Raw genomic sequence first — 16,737 nt, forward strand, 5'->3', positions numbered from 1 at the left:
TCAGCTTTCTCCTAACTAGTAAAAAACACTGGTCTTGAACTCTACTTTCGTGTGATGTATTAACTGCTGGAATAAACAGCAAGAAGAAAATCTGAATGACCTAATTTCAAATGTGGGCAGCAGCTACATTAAAAATGTATGCCCTTACAGTGCTTATTAATATTCAACCTTAAAAACTGCTCTTCATGCTTACACAGAACTGAAAAATGAAAAATATTGAACTTTTTTTTTATCCCACTAAATTTTACATGGGAGTTATGCATCATGTCTTGAACACTTAAGACAAGAGAAAAAAATTGCTGAGAAAAAAGAAGAGACAGTAGCAACAGCCTCAGATGCAAAATGACTTCTTATTCCTTTGGGGACAAAAAACCAGAGCAAAGCTACAATTTCTGAACCACAGTCACAGATGGTTTGTGCAAGCACATACAGGAGTGACAGGTCCAAGTGGCAAAAAAATACACTGGGAAACCTGACTACAGAGGTTTGGAGTGCTAGTCACAAGGAAGGAAACCTCTGGTCAAGAAGCTGTTATGAACCCCAAACATATATATAGATGAGCACAAGAGTAACATAACCAGCAAAGTTATTTTGAAACATGAGTTCTAATTCCCCCCAACAACTTTTCTTTTAAATAAAAAGACAAAAAAAATGTAGACATATTTTTTATCAAAGCAGACACCGTATTTTATGCAACCGCCGTTTTGTAACATGGGGGCTGTTTGATTCCTCAAAACTGTTTATTTTGTCACTATTTTTATGGACCAAATTCATTTCAGGACATCAGTCATGACTGTCACCATCAGATGCCTGAGTTGTTTCCTCAAGCAGGTAACTTTGCAGCAGGTCCCAGCAGATGTGCTCATATAAAAAAAAATGGAATCTGACATATTTCTAACAAGAAAGCATAAAACAATGTTTCACTCCCATTCAAAAGCTTTCCCCAAACTCAGGGAGGGCTTTGGCTGTCAGTTCCGTACATAATCTGTAGATATGAAGGTTTAACTCCTCCAGACAGCTACCTCAGCACATTTAAAAAAAAAAAAAAAAAAAAAAAAGGAACATATAGCACAAAACTAACATAATTTGAAACAAGTTACTGGAATTGTCAAAGAAAAAAGTTTTTTCCAGCTAGATAATTCTAAATTCACTCTTTTATTTGGCTGCAATAAGCTTAACTTATTGTGCAACAGATTTTACAAATTATTTACTGTTAGGGAAAAAAAGTAAAAAATAGCAAGAATGTCAGAACCTTGACCAGCAACTATTTTTGAGCTTATGTGAATAATTAGTGTTTCAGCAGGAACCAGACAAAGCCTTCCTGCCCAGACTGGGATTTCATGGAGGTCATCCAAATATGTTACTGGGAGATGTAAAAGCAGAACCCACAGTTCTTTGTTATGGAGCAAGTTGGACTGCTCTCTCTTTTTCTGGTAACAAATCACAATATACTTTTGTTGTCCAGAAAGGTGGAAGCATTAGCATACAAGAAGGTCTCAAATAATAATCAGGCCTACAGGAATTTAGCTGGTGTTTTCAGCACAAAGTAAATGTGTGGTCAACCAGGTCACTACAATGTCTGGCAGGATAAGAATAGTAATATGGGCAAAAGAAACTCTAAGATGCATTTTGCTTGAGGCATAAAACAAATACTAAAATATCTTGCAAACATGTCAGGAGCGGAAAGTCTTGGCTCAGAAACAAATGGACAAATCAATGGCAGAAATATTCAATGAGGGATATTAAATGCTCCTCCTGGAGCCACACAGCATCAGGAACAGCAAAGAGATTCCCAGGGAAGAAACACTATTTATTCTGCCTGTGATTATCATCCTCCCTGGATATCTATTTTTAGCCACCATCCTTACTGAGTTTTGAGTTAGGCTGACTCTTAGGTTTGGACTGAGATGACTGTCCTGATTCACACAGCTCAAGTGAAAGTGGTACCCAGAGAGACAGGGATGCCAAGAGACAGTCTTGGCATCCAGGTTGAATTATGAAGGCAGGTTTGAAATCCCACTCACAGGACACAGGAATATTGCACTTAAATCCACAGGTTCAAGCTGCAAGCTACACACACATAGAAGTGGTGCTTAGGCATTGTGATTCCCACCCTGTTGCTTCAGCTGCTCCCCAACACTTTGCTCCCCTCCCAGCCATGTTCACAAGCAGGTTCTCAGGACTCTAAGTGCCTGCCTGCAGGCACAGCAAAAAGCAGCTGGCTCTGTGCTCTGCAGGCTGCCCAAGGACTGCTCCCTACAATGTGAAACCCAGGCAGCCTTGTTGGAGGGTCACTCCATCCCTAATAACATGCTGGATGCAATACTGTTGACGCACACCAGTTCACAGCTCCAGTTTTCCAGCAGGGCTAAATGTGGGAAGGGACTGGGCATGAGGTAATACCTATGTAGCTATTGAAGTTAACTCTACAGCAAAAATATACTTAAAAGTTATAGTGACATTGTGCTGAGGGCTGGTTGCTCAAAATGATTCAATCAAACAACTTGCTAGAAAAAACCACAGTAACTTACAGGAACACACACATCCCCACTAACCTGTGCAAAATGTAGAAGGAACAAAACTCATGGATTGCAAAACCTCACCATTGCAAAAGGCAGGGATTTTTCCCAATAAAAGGTAAATAGATATGCAGATAGATTCAGAACATGTCCAGTGACATTTAATATTTTTTTGCAGTATCAGAAAGGGTGCTGCACGACAACGAATAATGTACAGCTGTGCACAGAGAATCTTGTTTACAAACATGGTGTCACTCCAATATTGAACATGACTCTTCATGTTCTACTTTGTTTCAACCAAAATCCATTACAAACTTCAGAGGGGGAAATTATCAGGGGGTGGGGTGGGTGTGTGTGAGAGAAATTACAGAGGTCTGCATCCTGATAAAGTTTTGATTAAATTACCATTTGAAAGTGCACAAACTCATGTGACATATTCCAGTAGTTTGATTGTTAGCACTACATAAGAGAGAATTCCACCATCTGTCACTTGTTAGCAACTGAAATTCATGTTTGAAAATCCTTGCTCAGAGAACTGTACAGAAGTACAGCTTCTAAAATGTTTTGGCAGTACAGATCAAGCAAATAAACAGAAGTAATTGGTAGATGATCAAGAGCAGCATAACTTTGTAAGTAGAGGAGGAAATGGGAGTCTGTGGGGTGGTTTGCAGAGTAGCAAGACTAAGAAGATAATGCTAAGAAAGGATCCCTACCTTGGCATCCTCTAGATGGTTAACCTGTTCTAATAGCCTGAGCTGTCCCTTTTTGCAAACTCACATTTTAAATGCTTTTGCTTCAGAAACTGCCAGAGATTCTTGTGCCATTAATGTCACCTAGAATAAGAAGCTAAACACATCGTAGACATCAGACATGCAGCCTTCCTAAGAAGTCAGGGATTTAACAAGAGGCTCTGCATATCAGGGGCTGTTGAGGACATGCCTGAGCACTGTGAAACCAGACCTGTAAACTGCTGGTTCCTGCAGGTGTGCAAACCACAGCAAAGACACATCCCCAGGTGTGCTGCAGAGTGCACAGAACCCTGTGTGTTCCCAAGCCAGGGTGAGCACACCCCGCTCCCTGCAGCTGCTCTGGGGGACAGAGGCCAACAGGAGACTGCTCAGTCTCCTGCCACACTTACAGCAACCCAAGGTAATGCTCTTTCAGAGAAAAACACACAAAGCCAAAATGCCTGCTTGGAGTGACAAGGGCTGGCAGGGGATTAGTGATTAATCTTCAGTGTTAGTAAAAATTAGAACACTTTCCACAAGCCTCACTTTCAATCAGCCACTGCAATTTCTTCATATGGCAAAGGACAAAACCCCCTTAAAAAAAAAGAAAAACAAGTAAGTTTAAAAATAAACTAAGCTATTACATGTTTAAAACCTTCAAATTTGGCAACCCATAGCCCCCCAAACCCCATTCTTATTTACAAAGCAGGAATACTGCTAATGTAGCTTAATGGATAGACGAAGAGAAACATCCACACCATAGTGTGCCTTCCTTGTGTGGAAAGCACAAACGCCCCAGGCGAGGTTAGGAAACAGTGTCATATCCAAATCATACATTTTTTTCTATCCTATTGAGGGGCAAAACTGTTAAAACTCTCAAGGACCTCACTGAGGTCAGTGGATCAAACTTAGTCCAAATTTGAACAATAGACTGAGAACCTGCTCTGAACACACTGTCTGATTTTATTCCATTTAACTCTAGTGTTTTCAGTAGATTTATTCCTGATTTAACCATGGTCTTTTCACCATATACCTCAAAATCCCAGGCTAAATTTTAACCGATCAGAATCATGGGCAGTATATATTCCACTTTTTCAGTTCCAAGATTACCTATTTCTCAGAGGTCTCAACTTTCAGAAAAACTTTGAATTATGCTTATTGCAATCACATTCCTATATTACGCTAATTAATATTCACTTGTCTTCTTTCATAAACAGATTATTAATTAGAATGACCTAATCAGAACAAGAGCAAAATCAAATCTAAATGAATGCCTCTCTAAAATACATGCTTTAGGCAGACTTACGTTTTTATGCGCCAAATGAAGGAAATACAGTTAACTCCCCATTACCCAGGACAGTGATATGCTAGGACACCATGGATAATAACAGTAATTTGGAGCCCCTCTAATTTCCCTCCATCACAGAAAACTTTCACTTTAGTTCAGGATTATTCCAGGTAGAACGATTATTTCAGAGGCTCAGACTAACACAAGATAATACAGTTATGTTAATGTACCATCACACTGATAAAACCTCACAAAATCTCAAGGAAAGCATGACAAACTCACTGACAGTTTGAAGAAATGACTCTGACAAAGAAGGGAGTTGTCAGGTCTATGGAGAATGGTTCTTTTCTCTGTGAAAGGCTATGACAACCTTGAGGAATGAGAAGAAGGGATGTGCACAGCAAATACATAGCTATTATTTGGAAGACAAACAAACAGTCCTAGCAATACAGCAGTTAGAGCATAGTTTTCAAAATATTTCTCTTTCAATTTCTGGAAGTTTAACAGCAACAGTAATATTTTAACAATGAAATACGTGAGGTATGTTTTATTATTTCCCTCACCAAATAAGTCAGCCTCAGAAGATGATTTTTTTATTAAAAACAAAATTGAAGAAGCACATAAGCTTGGCCTTTACATAAAGAGAAAGGGTAAATCATAGCCACACAGGTGCAAGCTGTATGTACCAGTCAGCCAAGGAACCTGACAGGTTAGACAGCAACACTGCCACCAAATTTCCCAATAAACAAATCTCAGTATCTCAAAAATATCTGAAGCCCACTCCAAAACTCTGAATTACCTCTGGGAGGAATACCCACAGTTCCTCAAAGGGCAGGATCTGCACACAGAGGAATCTGGCTCCATCCAAAGAAAGGTGCGTTGCTGGAAGGCATTGCAAGTACACACTTTCAAGGAAGAAAGAGCTCCCTAAGGAGTCGAGACTTCTCTGCAGCTGGCGAGACAGAGTGCACATGGACACGTGCATTCACATACAAAGCAGAATGCAGGCAGTGAGGCATGAAGGCAATGCAGGCTTTCAGTGAATCCTGTAGACTGACTGAGGAGCCAAAGATGAGAGAGAAACAACACTGTAGTGGTAGCATTTATGTGCTACTGGGAGAAAAAGAAAGAATAATTTGGCTGTTGCAAGGAGAGTAGATGTTGGCAAGAAAAAATGGCTTCATCTCATGGGATGCCCTAAAATTTATTTACTTTTTAATTAAAAATGACATCTACAGATTTTATAACCATCTGTACCAAAACAAATACATACATAATTATTGCTGTCTCTGCAGACATCAATACAACTATAAAAGGATTAAAATATACAGGAACCAGAATATCTCAGTATCCCCATTTTTCTTTATATGCAAAATAAACTAAATTTACATGAGATTGTAGTCCTAAAATGCAGTTGGATTTCCAGGCTGCCAGCACATACTGTGGGGTCATGTTGAGTTTCTCATCCACCAAGACTCCAAAGTCTTCCTTCTCAGGGTTGATTTTAATCCATTCTCTGCCCAGCCTGTACTTGTGCTCCGGATTGCCCTGACACAGGCACAGTACCTTGCACTCAGCTGTGTTGAACTTCTTGAGGTTCTCACAGACCCACCTCTCAAACCTGTTAAGGTCCCCCTGGATCCCTCCCTCCAGCATGACAACACCACACAGCGTGGTGTTGTTGCAAACGTGCCGAGGGTGCACTCGATCCCTGTCACTGGCAAAGGTGTGAAGCAGCACCGGCCCAGACTGACCCCTGAGGAATCCCAGCCCTCACTGCTCTCCTCTTGGACATCGAGCTGTTGGTCACAACTCTTGAGTGCATCCAGCCATATTATCCAGGACCGTTTGTTATCCACTGAGTAGTCAAATCCATGCCTCTCCAGTTTAGAGACAAGGATGTGATGCAGGACAGGCGTCAAATACTTTGCACAAATCTATCCAAAGTTGCTCTTTCTGTATCCACCCACTGCTGTAGCCCTGTTGTAGAAGGTCACCAAGTTTTGTCAGGAATGATTTGCCCTTAGTGAAGCCATGTGGCTGTCACCAATCACCTCCTTATTTTCCATGTAACCTTTGCATAGTTTCCAGGAGATCTCCTCCATGATCCTTGCCGAAATACTGAAGTGCAACTGACTGGCCTGTAGTTCCCCAGGTCTTCCTCTTTTTTCCATTTTTAGAAAAGGGGCTTATGTTTTCCCTTTTCCAGTCAGTGGAAACTTCATTGACTGCCACGAATTCTCAAATACGATGGACGGTGGCCTTGGAGCCCATGGATGCATCTTATCAGGTCCCATTAACTTGTGCACATTCAGGTTCCTCAGACAATATTGAACCTGACCTCCTACAGTGGGTGGTTCTTCATTCTCCCAGTTCCTTCTGAGACTCAAAGCCTTCTGCATCTTGGGTGCTGTGGCTGGAGCATTTGCCAGCAAAGACTGAGGCAAAAAAATTGATATGTATCTTGTCCTTCTTCATATACAGATAATCAGGTCTCCCATTTCCTTCTGTAGAGGGCCTACATTTTCCCTGGTCTTTCTTCTATCATAAACATATCTATAGAAGCTTTCCTCGTTGCCCTTGACATCTGGCCGGACTTAATTCTTTCAGGGCCTAACCTGATCCCTGGCTGCTCAGACAATCCCTCTGTATTCCTCCCAGGCCACCCATCCTTGCTTCCACCTGTTGTAGGCTTCTTTTTTGTGTTTGAGTTTGTCCAGGGGCTCTTTGTTCATCCATAGAGGCCTCCTAGTGTTTTTACCTGACTTCTTCTTTGTTAGGATACATCACTCCTCAGCTTGGAGGAGATAATTCTTGAATATTAACCACCTTTCTCAGGCTTCTCTTCCCTCCATGGCTACATCCCATGGCCCTCTATCAAGCAGATCCCTGAACAGGCCAAAATCTGCTCTGCTGATGCCCAGGGTACTGAGCTTGCTGTGCACCCTAATCACCACTCTGAGGTTATCAAATTCCACCACTTCATGGTTACTGCAGCCCAGGCTGCCGTGGAGCTTAACATTCCCCACCAGATCCTACTTGTTGGTGAGAATAAGGTCCAGCAGAGAACCTCTCCTTGTTGGCTCCTCTATGACTTGAAGGAGTTACCATCAATGCATTCCAGGAATCTCCTGGATTGCTTATGCTCTCTTCTGCTGTCCTTCCAACAGATATCGGGGGGGATGAAGTCCCCCATGAACACCAGCACTTCTGAATGTGAGAATGCCCCTAGAGGAGCTCATGTGCTCCCTGGCCTGGCAGCTGTAGCAGACCCCACTACAATGTCACCTCTCCCTGTCCTCCCTTTAATCCTGACCCACAGGCTCTCGGTTGGCTCCTCTTTCCCTCCAGACTTTGCTCCATGCACTCCAGCTGGTCACTGACATAGAGGGTCACACCCTCCCCTCATCTCTCCTGCCTGTCCTTCCTAAAGAGCTGTGTCCTTCCATTCCAACACTCCAGTCACAGGAGCCATCCCAGGACACAAATCACAGCCCTGCAGGCGTGCACACGTCCCTGATTCCTCTTGTTTACCCCCCGTGTGCCATGTGCTTGCACAGGGGCAGTGAAGTCAGGTCCCCAATGCAACTCACTGGCTGGAATTATGCTGCAAGTTGTTCATTTAACCTGTCAGAACACAAACCTTTAAAGAGATGGAAAGAAGTCTCTCCTACTTTATCAGTTAGAGAGTTCAGCTCTTACAAATAATTGATGCTGTATATAATTACAAACACTGAAAATAAAAGCATTAAATGCCTGCCTGATATGTTAGACCAATGACCCAACACACTGAAATGGGCTGTCATACCCCATCATTGGAAATCAAAAACGGATCTTTTCCCACCGAAGCAGTTGGATCAAGATTTTTTTTTTATTATTTTTATATCTATTCTTTCAGATTAATGTCCCATATTAAAAAAACAAAGGGAAGATGTTGATGAGTTTTTCTATCTGCAGGGGTTTTGGGAGTTCCCCTTCTGTTTTCCTTTTTCTCTTGAGGAATTTTTCCCATATATGTTGCCAGAGTGACAAATTGCTGAGTGCTTGGGAGAAACAAAAGACCTGGCCATGGAGGGAGGGGTCGAACTGGCTACTCTCTTTCACCGGGGCTGGTGGGCTGTCGTTCTTGGTGTTTGGACGGAGAGAGGCTGCCATCAAGGTGGAGGGAATTCGTCAGCACTGCAGGCTTCTGCTTTTGGCTGCCTTCTTTCTACCGTGAGTGGAGCCTGCTCACTGGAGTGGCTGCTTGCACTGGGACCCTAACACCCCACCTCACTAAAAAAGAGGGACCTTTTCACCATCTGCTCGGGTGCCTCAGGGCAAATCCTGGGATTCCCAAGCCCGCCTTTCCCGGCCCCGCTGGGAGCCGGGCTGCAGCCGCCCTGCCCCCGCCATTGCTTGGAGCCTTCGCTACTCTGTAGCCACGCACGTCCTGCCTGCCCAGACCTCTGGGAGTTCCCACTGCAGCTGGGGAGTTTGATACATCTCGTCTGCCACCCAGGATTTGTGCTCGTCCCTGCCGCTCCAGCCTGCTGTTCCCGAGGGTCTGGCAGACACCGGGATCGGCTGCCCGGGGGTTTGTGAAGCCTTTGTTCCATCCCTTCCCGAGATCCCGGGCCGCCGGTGCCGCGTGCTCCCCGAGCTCGCTCCGGAGCGCCCCCTGCAGCCGCGGGGGAACCATCGCACCTGCCCTGCTCACCGGGAGCCGCCAGCGCCCCTGCCGGCTGCGAGCGGAACTGCACCCGAGGGGAAAGGGCCCGACAGCCGAGAAGGCTGGCACTGGGTTTGTGATTGTTTGCTGTTACTGCCATAGTTATTGCTGTTTGCTTGCCTTGTTATACCTCTATATATATATATATATATATATACACACATATTAGTAAATAACCGTTATTTCTATTCCTCATATCTTTGCCTGAAAGCCCCTTAATTTCAAAATTATAATAATTCAGAGGGAAGGGGGCTGCATTTTTCATTTGAAGGGAGGTTCCTGCCTTCCTTGGCAGACACCTGTCTTTCAAACCAAGACACTATCTTAAATGTGCATCCTGTTACTTAGCATGTTTGCCCTTAGAAATTCATCCTCGATATTTCTTGTGACCAGTATGTTTGGTTATTATCTCATTAAAAGTAATCAGTGATCTAGTTAAGAGGAAAAAAATAAATATAAAATTTACAGCAGTATTTCTAATCTTCTGTTATACCAGAGGGTAAAAAAGTTAATTTGTGTTAGAATTTGTCTAGGTACAAGCTGAAGATGTGTACCTGTGTGGAAATCCTGGCTTGGAGTACTTGCTGCCCTCAACCCCAGATTACTCAGGATACATGACAAAAAGTAGTAGTGTGGATGAGAGAAGAATTCTACCCACCACAGACAATACCTTTTGAAAGCAAAACTGAGCCTAAAAATACAAACGGAATAAATGTAGGAGGGAGATCAGCCTTCCTAGGCCATGCCCTTTAAACACAGATTTTGAAGGAAACATTAAGATTCTAAGATTTTAGTTAAAGATAAGTTTTGCGAGAATTAGTTAGAGGAAGTAGGTCCACCTGAGACTAATTAAGAGTTAATAAGAGTTAAGTTAGAAACATGCTTTTAAGTTGCAGATAATTAACCGTCTTTCTATATTTGCTTAACTGTGTTTAAAATGAGAACCAGGAAACATTGATAGATAGATCTAAAGAAATCTGAAACAATTGCTAATTTTTCCTATCTAGATACTATTCAGAAGTCATAAGGAAGAAACTGGATGTTCCCCAAGAGGCCATTTGTATTGTCAAAACCCAGAGAGGTGGAAAGTTCAAGTGAGGAAGAGTATTATTTCTTCAAGACCACTCCTCAATTAATAATGACCACCGACCCAATTTAAAAACTATACTACACATGCTTAATGACATTAAAGTTAATTTCCATATGAAGCAGAGAATAGGAGGGGTCACTGTTATAAATATGTATTTGTATTTTGGATATTCATAACTTTTGTGGATAAATAGACTCTGTAACCGTCCATACTTCGACACTGCGTATTAGGAAGCTATTCTAGGCACCTGTCTGGTGCCAATAAACATGCACTTTCTAACTTTAAACTGTTAGAGAGGTTTTGTCCGTCTCAGTTGGATATCAATACTAGATCGATGTTCAGATTTTGGTAAATCACCCTCAGCTACAAAGACCCAATACTTCCCACAGCGGCAAGACCCAAGACCTGCAGCCCTGCTTCAGCTGGTCACCATCTACAGATTCTGTTTTATACAATTTGCTGAACTGCCTATTTCTGCCTCAGCAGAGTGGGTTGGAGTTTTTTCATTTGTTAGGTTGGGGTTTTTTTAACATGATCACTCCACCCAACATCACTTGCAGTAACATCCTTCTTTGCTAAGTTATTACCATCTCCAAGGTAATATAATATAATATATAATAATATAATGCTATACCCAGAGCATACTTTACAATTGCTACCAAAAATCTGACATAAAATGTCAGTAATGCTTACCTTCTTACCATCTCTAAATGGCTTCTTTTCACTTGAAATTTCATAAGCTATTTTAAGAATATTGTGGTTATTTGCTTTTTAACACTGCTGCATAGGCATTTAGATCCATTTCACGTTCTTTTCTGCTTTCTAATTTTGCTGCCTGGAACTGACATATACTAATGTATGCATGTTCCCTATCAAAACAGGAGAAAAACTGGTCATTCTGCCAAAGCTCTACTAGCAATGCCCAAATCAGTTGGGATCCTGTAAATCATGATCCTGTAAAACATGATTGCTTCAGGTTCACCATCTCATAAAATAAAAAAACTGTACCTGTCCTTGAACCAATATTGCTGTCAAACTGAAAACTAGAGCACTGAAGGTTTTACATGAATGACCAGTTCTCCTGATTTCCTTCCCTTAACCATTAGATAACAGTGCTTTAGGTCCTTTGGGGGGGGGGGGAGGTGGGGGGGGGGGGGGGGAAGGGGTTGGTTTGTTTGATTGGTTTATTTTTTGCAAAATTTTGGCCTATGACTTTTGTCTCTTGACAGTACCTTCAAGATATATTTATTACAAAGGAATAACATTGCAATCTCACTGATGGAAGTGGGCTGGAGAAGATGTCAGTATTCTTCTCTGAGGGAGTGCACCTTTATGTAGAGTTTATAATTATCTCATCTATTTTATATCATTTGATAATGGTGAACATAACTTCTTTCTCCCATACACATTTATACTACCCATGTTTAATCTAAAGCCTCAAACCTTTTAAGACTCAGGCTTTCCTACTATGTTTCATGTTTTTGTCACTTTGCTATTAGGTTATTACAACAAATCCTACATGGGCAAACACCATTAAAACTTTCTGAAGCAAAGATTTTATACAGAGACACTGCTTGGTTCCTAGGACTACTTTGGCAGAAATGCGTGGTACAAAATACCTTGATGAAGAAGTATATGAATATGTATAACTTGCAATCTGCATTGCCTGCTTATTCACTTCCTGGTGAAATGTAAGATTTTGGACTTGATGCATATTTTAAAGTTTGCATATTTTAAGAACGTTACGTACTTAAAGGGAGTTTCTCTTGCATTCATGATAATTTGTTCTCAGCTATTCAGATCTAAAATAGACAATTTTGTTCGCTTTCAGATTATGAAGCAAAGCACATTTTCCACACTTGGTTTTAGAGACAGGCTGAGCGAAGTACCTCATTAGAAAGCACAGTGACTATAAAGGAAAAAAAATTTTAAAGCCCAAACCCCAAGTGTTACTGCTTGAATATAATGAGAAGAATGGAATTGAGACAGTTACAGGGAAAAAAAATTGAAAAAAAAAAAGCCCAACCAAACAAAATAAATATAAGCATCTAACTAGAAAAGTCATGACCAAAAAGAGAAGCTCTTAAGGAATATTCTGTCCTCACTCCTACCACATAAAAGAAGCTTGCGGGTGATACTGATGGCAGGATAGTTCTTCCTTGACTCCAGCACGCTGACTAATGAAACACCTAACAGTCCACAGGCAAAGCCTATCGCCCGTTTCCTAGTCAGACGTCCCACTGGTTAAACCACAAATAACATAATTCCCACATTAAACAAACTGTTCAATGTCTGGTAGACAACAAAACCAGTTAGTGAAATGACAAAATGAACAAGTCCCAGTGTCCTTCCACCAGCTAGGAACACATCTACTGAAATCACTTAACTTGGTGGCTGACGCCTTCCCTAAGCTGAGACCTCACAGGTCTGAGTGTGGCTTCTGAGAACAGGTTTGGGATACTTCTGGGTTTTGTTCTTCTGTTTCTATTTAATGCCTGTACTCTTAGGCTGCAGACCTGGGCAACACCAGCAACAAAAGCCTAGACTAAAAAAACTAGCATAGACATCTGAGACCTTGAGTCAAAGGTAGAAGAGAGGAGGGAAGACAAAAGACAAAATCCAAAATATTTCACTGTTCCCTTCCCACATACATGCAATGCTAAATTCCTGCAAGCAGCTGTTGGGGATTGTTTTGTTGTTAAGCTGTTGGCCAAAGCACCCTTCGCGATTTGGCCTTTGCAGTTCTCAGGGGCAAGTGAATGAAGCACGGCTGGTGCTGGCAGCTGCACTCACTTCAACACAGGTCTTGGAGACCATGGCAATACCTGCTCTCGTCTACTCTTGTGAACACGTAGGAAAACATGAGTCCAAGGAGAAGGTGAGATACAGATTCAGCTTGAATAATACAAGCATCTACCTCCCTTTCCAACAACTAGAACTACTATCCACATCCACAAGACCACTGATGATGACCTAACTACAGAGACCCCAGGTGTGATTCAGGCTGACCTTCATGAATGTCTGTATGAGCCATGGAAGGGCATAGAGAAATCCACCAAAGAATGCCTGGTGACAGTGACACCTAAGTGACTCCACAAATCTTCACAGGCTTAATCTTGAGTTAGCTGCATGCTGACCTGTTGACGTTGCTTCAGCAGCAATGCAATCAGGTGCTGCTGAAGACATGTGAGATCTGCCAGGGCAACTGAAGGACTGCAAATAACAACAAAAAATCCTTCAACAATGAGCTACTCTGACTCACAATAAAATATTGTTCTCTCTATTGATAAAGAACAACACAAAGGCACCACATCGACATATCATCCTGTCAACAATGAACTGAGGATCTTACAAATGCCATCTCCAAAACTGAACAGCTGGCTGTTGTTTTCCCCTGAACTGGGCAGGTAAAGAATAGTGGCAGTTGGGGATAACTACTTGCGAAGTGACCAGGCAGGACATAGACCCATTGCCTTGTGATGGCAACAACTGAACAAATGGCAGAGCATGAACCTCACCTCCATGATCACACCTTCCTGATCCTGAAACTCCCCCGTGAATGGCTAGGCCTCAGTTCTCAAACATGGTACCCCACTGTCGCTCGCTCTCTTCTCACAAATGTAGGCACGCAGAACACATTGCAACTCACAGCACAATGTGCTGCACAGCCCAGTTTCTGTTCTGTACTCAATCATGATACAGCTGTGCTGGCACTTATATGACAACGATCAAACAAACACTCAAGCTGCTGCATGTGACTGTCGCAATGCCAAGAGGCAAACAGCAACTAATTTAGTGCATATATGGTATACTGCCTTCGTTTAGCATCATTTTCCAGGTGTACACTCATATCAAACTGTTTTTCTCTTCCACAGTAACAACACAGAACATCCCCAGAACATTCAGACTACAGAGAATCAGGTGCCTAGCTTGGTGAGGAGATTTTTGTGCCCCAAAGGTAAAATCTGTGTATAATCATGCCAAATATTGCCAGCTGAGCCCCTTTATGTACCTCGCCTTTATTCTTAAATGGCTTTTTACCTGTGCCCCAATTATAGAATCTTTGAGGCCAAATAACTCATTTTTTCAAGCGAATGGAGAGGCCAAAGAGATCCCACAGCTGAACAGGGACAGATTATGGACAGATTAATATGACATGTCTTTTCTGTCCTGAATGAATCGACTCATACAAGTGAGCTGAGGAGTGCCAAAGGAAGCTGCAGACACCAATTTATTTCACTACTTTCTGCTGTGTTAATGTGAAACAGAGAGTACTGGCAGCATCTGAACAACATTCCCTGAGAAAAGGGGTGGTCAAAGTACAGATACAAAGATCCACCTTTTACAATTTATTTTCTTGATACTGCAGTAGCATTAAAAGCACTCTACAATGTCAAACTAAATCCCATTATGTCTTTCAGCTCCATTACTTGTGGATCACATTCAGAAATGTCTAGTAATGACAAGTAGTGGATTTTTCAGCACTTCTCCATTTTACTCAATAGTTTGGGTAGCACTTGAAAAGTTGCATCTGTTGTAAGTAAACTTCAGACTCACAGTCACTTTCATACCCATTTTGTTCTTTCCCTGGCTAGGAATGCTTGAGAACATTGTCCTGACTTCCTTCAGTAACTATCTGTGAGATTCCTACCAGGGGCCAACTTTCTATGACTCCTGACAGCAAAACTCTCCAGCAGGCTGATTAATCATCAGGCAATGAAATAATTCTTGGCATAAAATAATGGTCTTCCAACAGAGGGCTTTAAAAAACAAACAAAAAACAAACCAAAACCAACCAAAACCTACTTTTCTCCCATTTTGAATTCCATAGCAAAATTACATATGACAGTGACACCATTACCTGAAATACAGCTAAAACCAACCACAGCAAATGTCACGGGTCATGACCCAAAGACCCCTTCCCTCTAGGCCCATCCAAGAAGTCCAACACACACATTTTCACATTGTCTATTTACACTTACCTACCTGGGAAGATGATCCAAGATTTTTTTTCTGGATATTAGGAATACACAGAGCCAGAGTAAAGGCAGACTAGCAGATGCAGAAGATCTGGAATCTTGCTCAGACTCTCTGCTTTGGGAAATGGCAGAAATGCTTTAATCTGTGTCTGACAAAGTGCTACTTGTCCTGACAGTCTTCCCCCAACCTACACTGCCTTTCAAGAAATTCTATTTCTTTTAGAGCAGGTAAACAGAAAATGTCCAGACTGCATTAAAAAGGGAAAACAAAAATCTAAGGGACGAGCCTGCCTGACTGGGTACATGGCAGACTAACAACCCACACCTCTGAAAAAAAAATGCCCTACTTTCCAGGCTATGCCATATTCCAAGGACAAGCACTAAAAATTCTTCTCTTGAAGCCAAGACAATGTGCAAACAGGCATGCTAAAAATCAGACTGGCCTAGTGATCCGGATATTCAATTGTCCACAAAGATAGGCTAGAGTTTCTTTTTTAACTTACTGGAACATGCATGCTTTACATTAAACCCTCAGCGGAAAAGAAACCCAATCCATTTTTGTAAATTAAATTGGAATTTTCTAACATTTTTGCCTTACTTTCTCAAAAAAAGAAAAACAAAACAAAACCCACAGAGACTGCTTTAGGAAGTTTCTGAAATTAAAGGACACTCAATTCACAAACCAGGAGAAATACTACTTTTCACTTACATTCCCAGCATCCACATTAGGTTACTACAAGAGAAGATGAGGAGTTTAAAATTATTTTGGGCAAGAAAAAGATAATTAATTCTACTTTTTGTCCTAATAGTAGATTCAAAAAAAACCCCATAAAGTTACAAAAAAGGACAACTTTTCTTGTTTTTTTAAAAAGACAGTGACTTAAGACTAAAAATTGATTCACCTTTTATAAGCTGAGTCAATGCATGACCTTTATGTTAAGTGTGACCCAAAGAGCACATGGTTTCAGGGAGGATTCTGTAATAGTCATATGGTAGGATCCCATATAAATACAACAAGTGCCTTTTGTATAAACAATTTGGTAAACGACAGTAGGAGTTAGGACTATCAAGGAATGCAATCTCTTCGGTGTCCAGACCGTTCTGCATTTCCTTCCTGTAAGGCTGAGCTGGTGCCCGTTGGGTTGAGAAGGACTGGTTGTTGGGGATGCAGCTCTCCAAGGCCATCCCCAGCATGTCCCACTCCCTACAAAGGCTGATCCCATTTGGGGCAGCTGCTGGCCAGGCAAACAGCTTTGCCTTTGCTGCTCCCTGAGGCTCATGCAGAACTTCCATCTGCAGTGTGCCCTGTGTCTCTGCCCCGCACTCCGCAGAGGGTTCATGCCCTTTTGGGGACATGCTCTTCTTTCCACTAGAGCACAAAGCTACGTGCCACAGCCCGTGGCATAAATCAAATCTCTCCTG

The 16,737-nt window shown here is 42.0% G+C and overlaps 1 protein-coding gene across 1 annotated transcript in view; it reads right to left on the minus strand.

The window, feature by feature from the left end:
* PRKAR2B (protein kinase cAMP-dependent type II regulatory subunit beta) overlaps nt 1-16,737 on the minus strand; it is an 83,029-nt gene that overhangs the window by 49,685 nt on the left and 16,607 nt on the right. The gene's annotated exons all lie outside the window — the stretch shown is intronic.

Source organism: Corvus moneduloides, chromosome 4 (genome assembly GCF_009650955.1).
Source record: "Corvus moneduloides isolate bCorMon1 chromosome 4, bCorMon1.pri, whole genome shotgun sequence".
Lineage (NCBI taxonomy): Eukaryota > Metazoa > Chordata > Aves > Passeriformes > Corvidae > Corvus > Corvus moneduloides.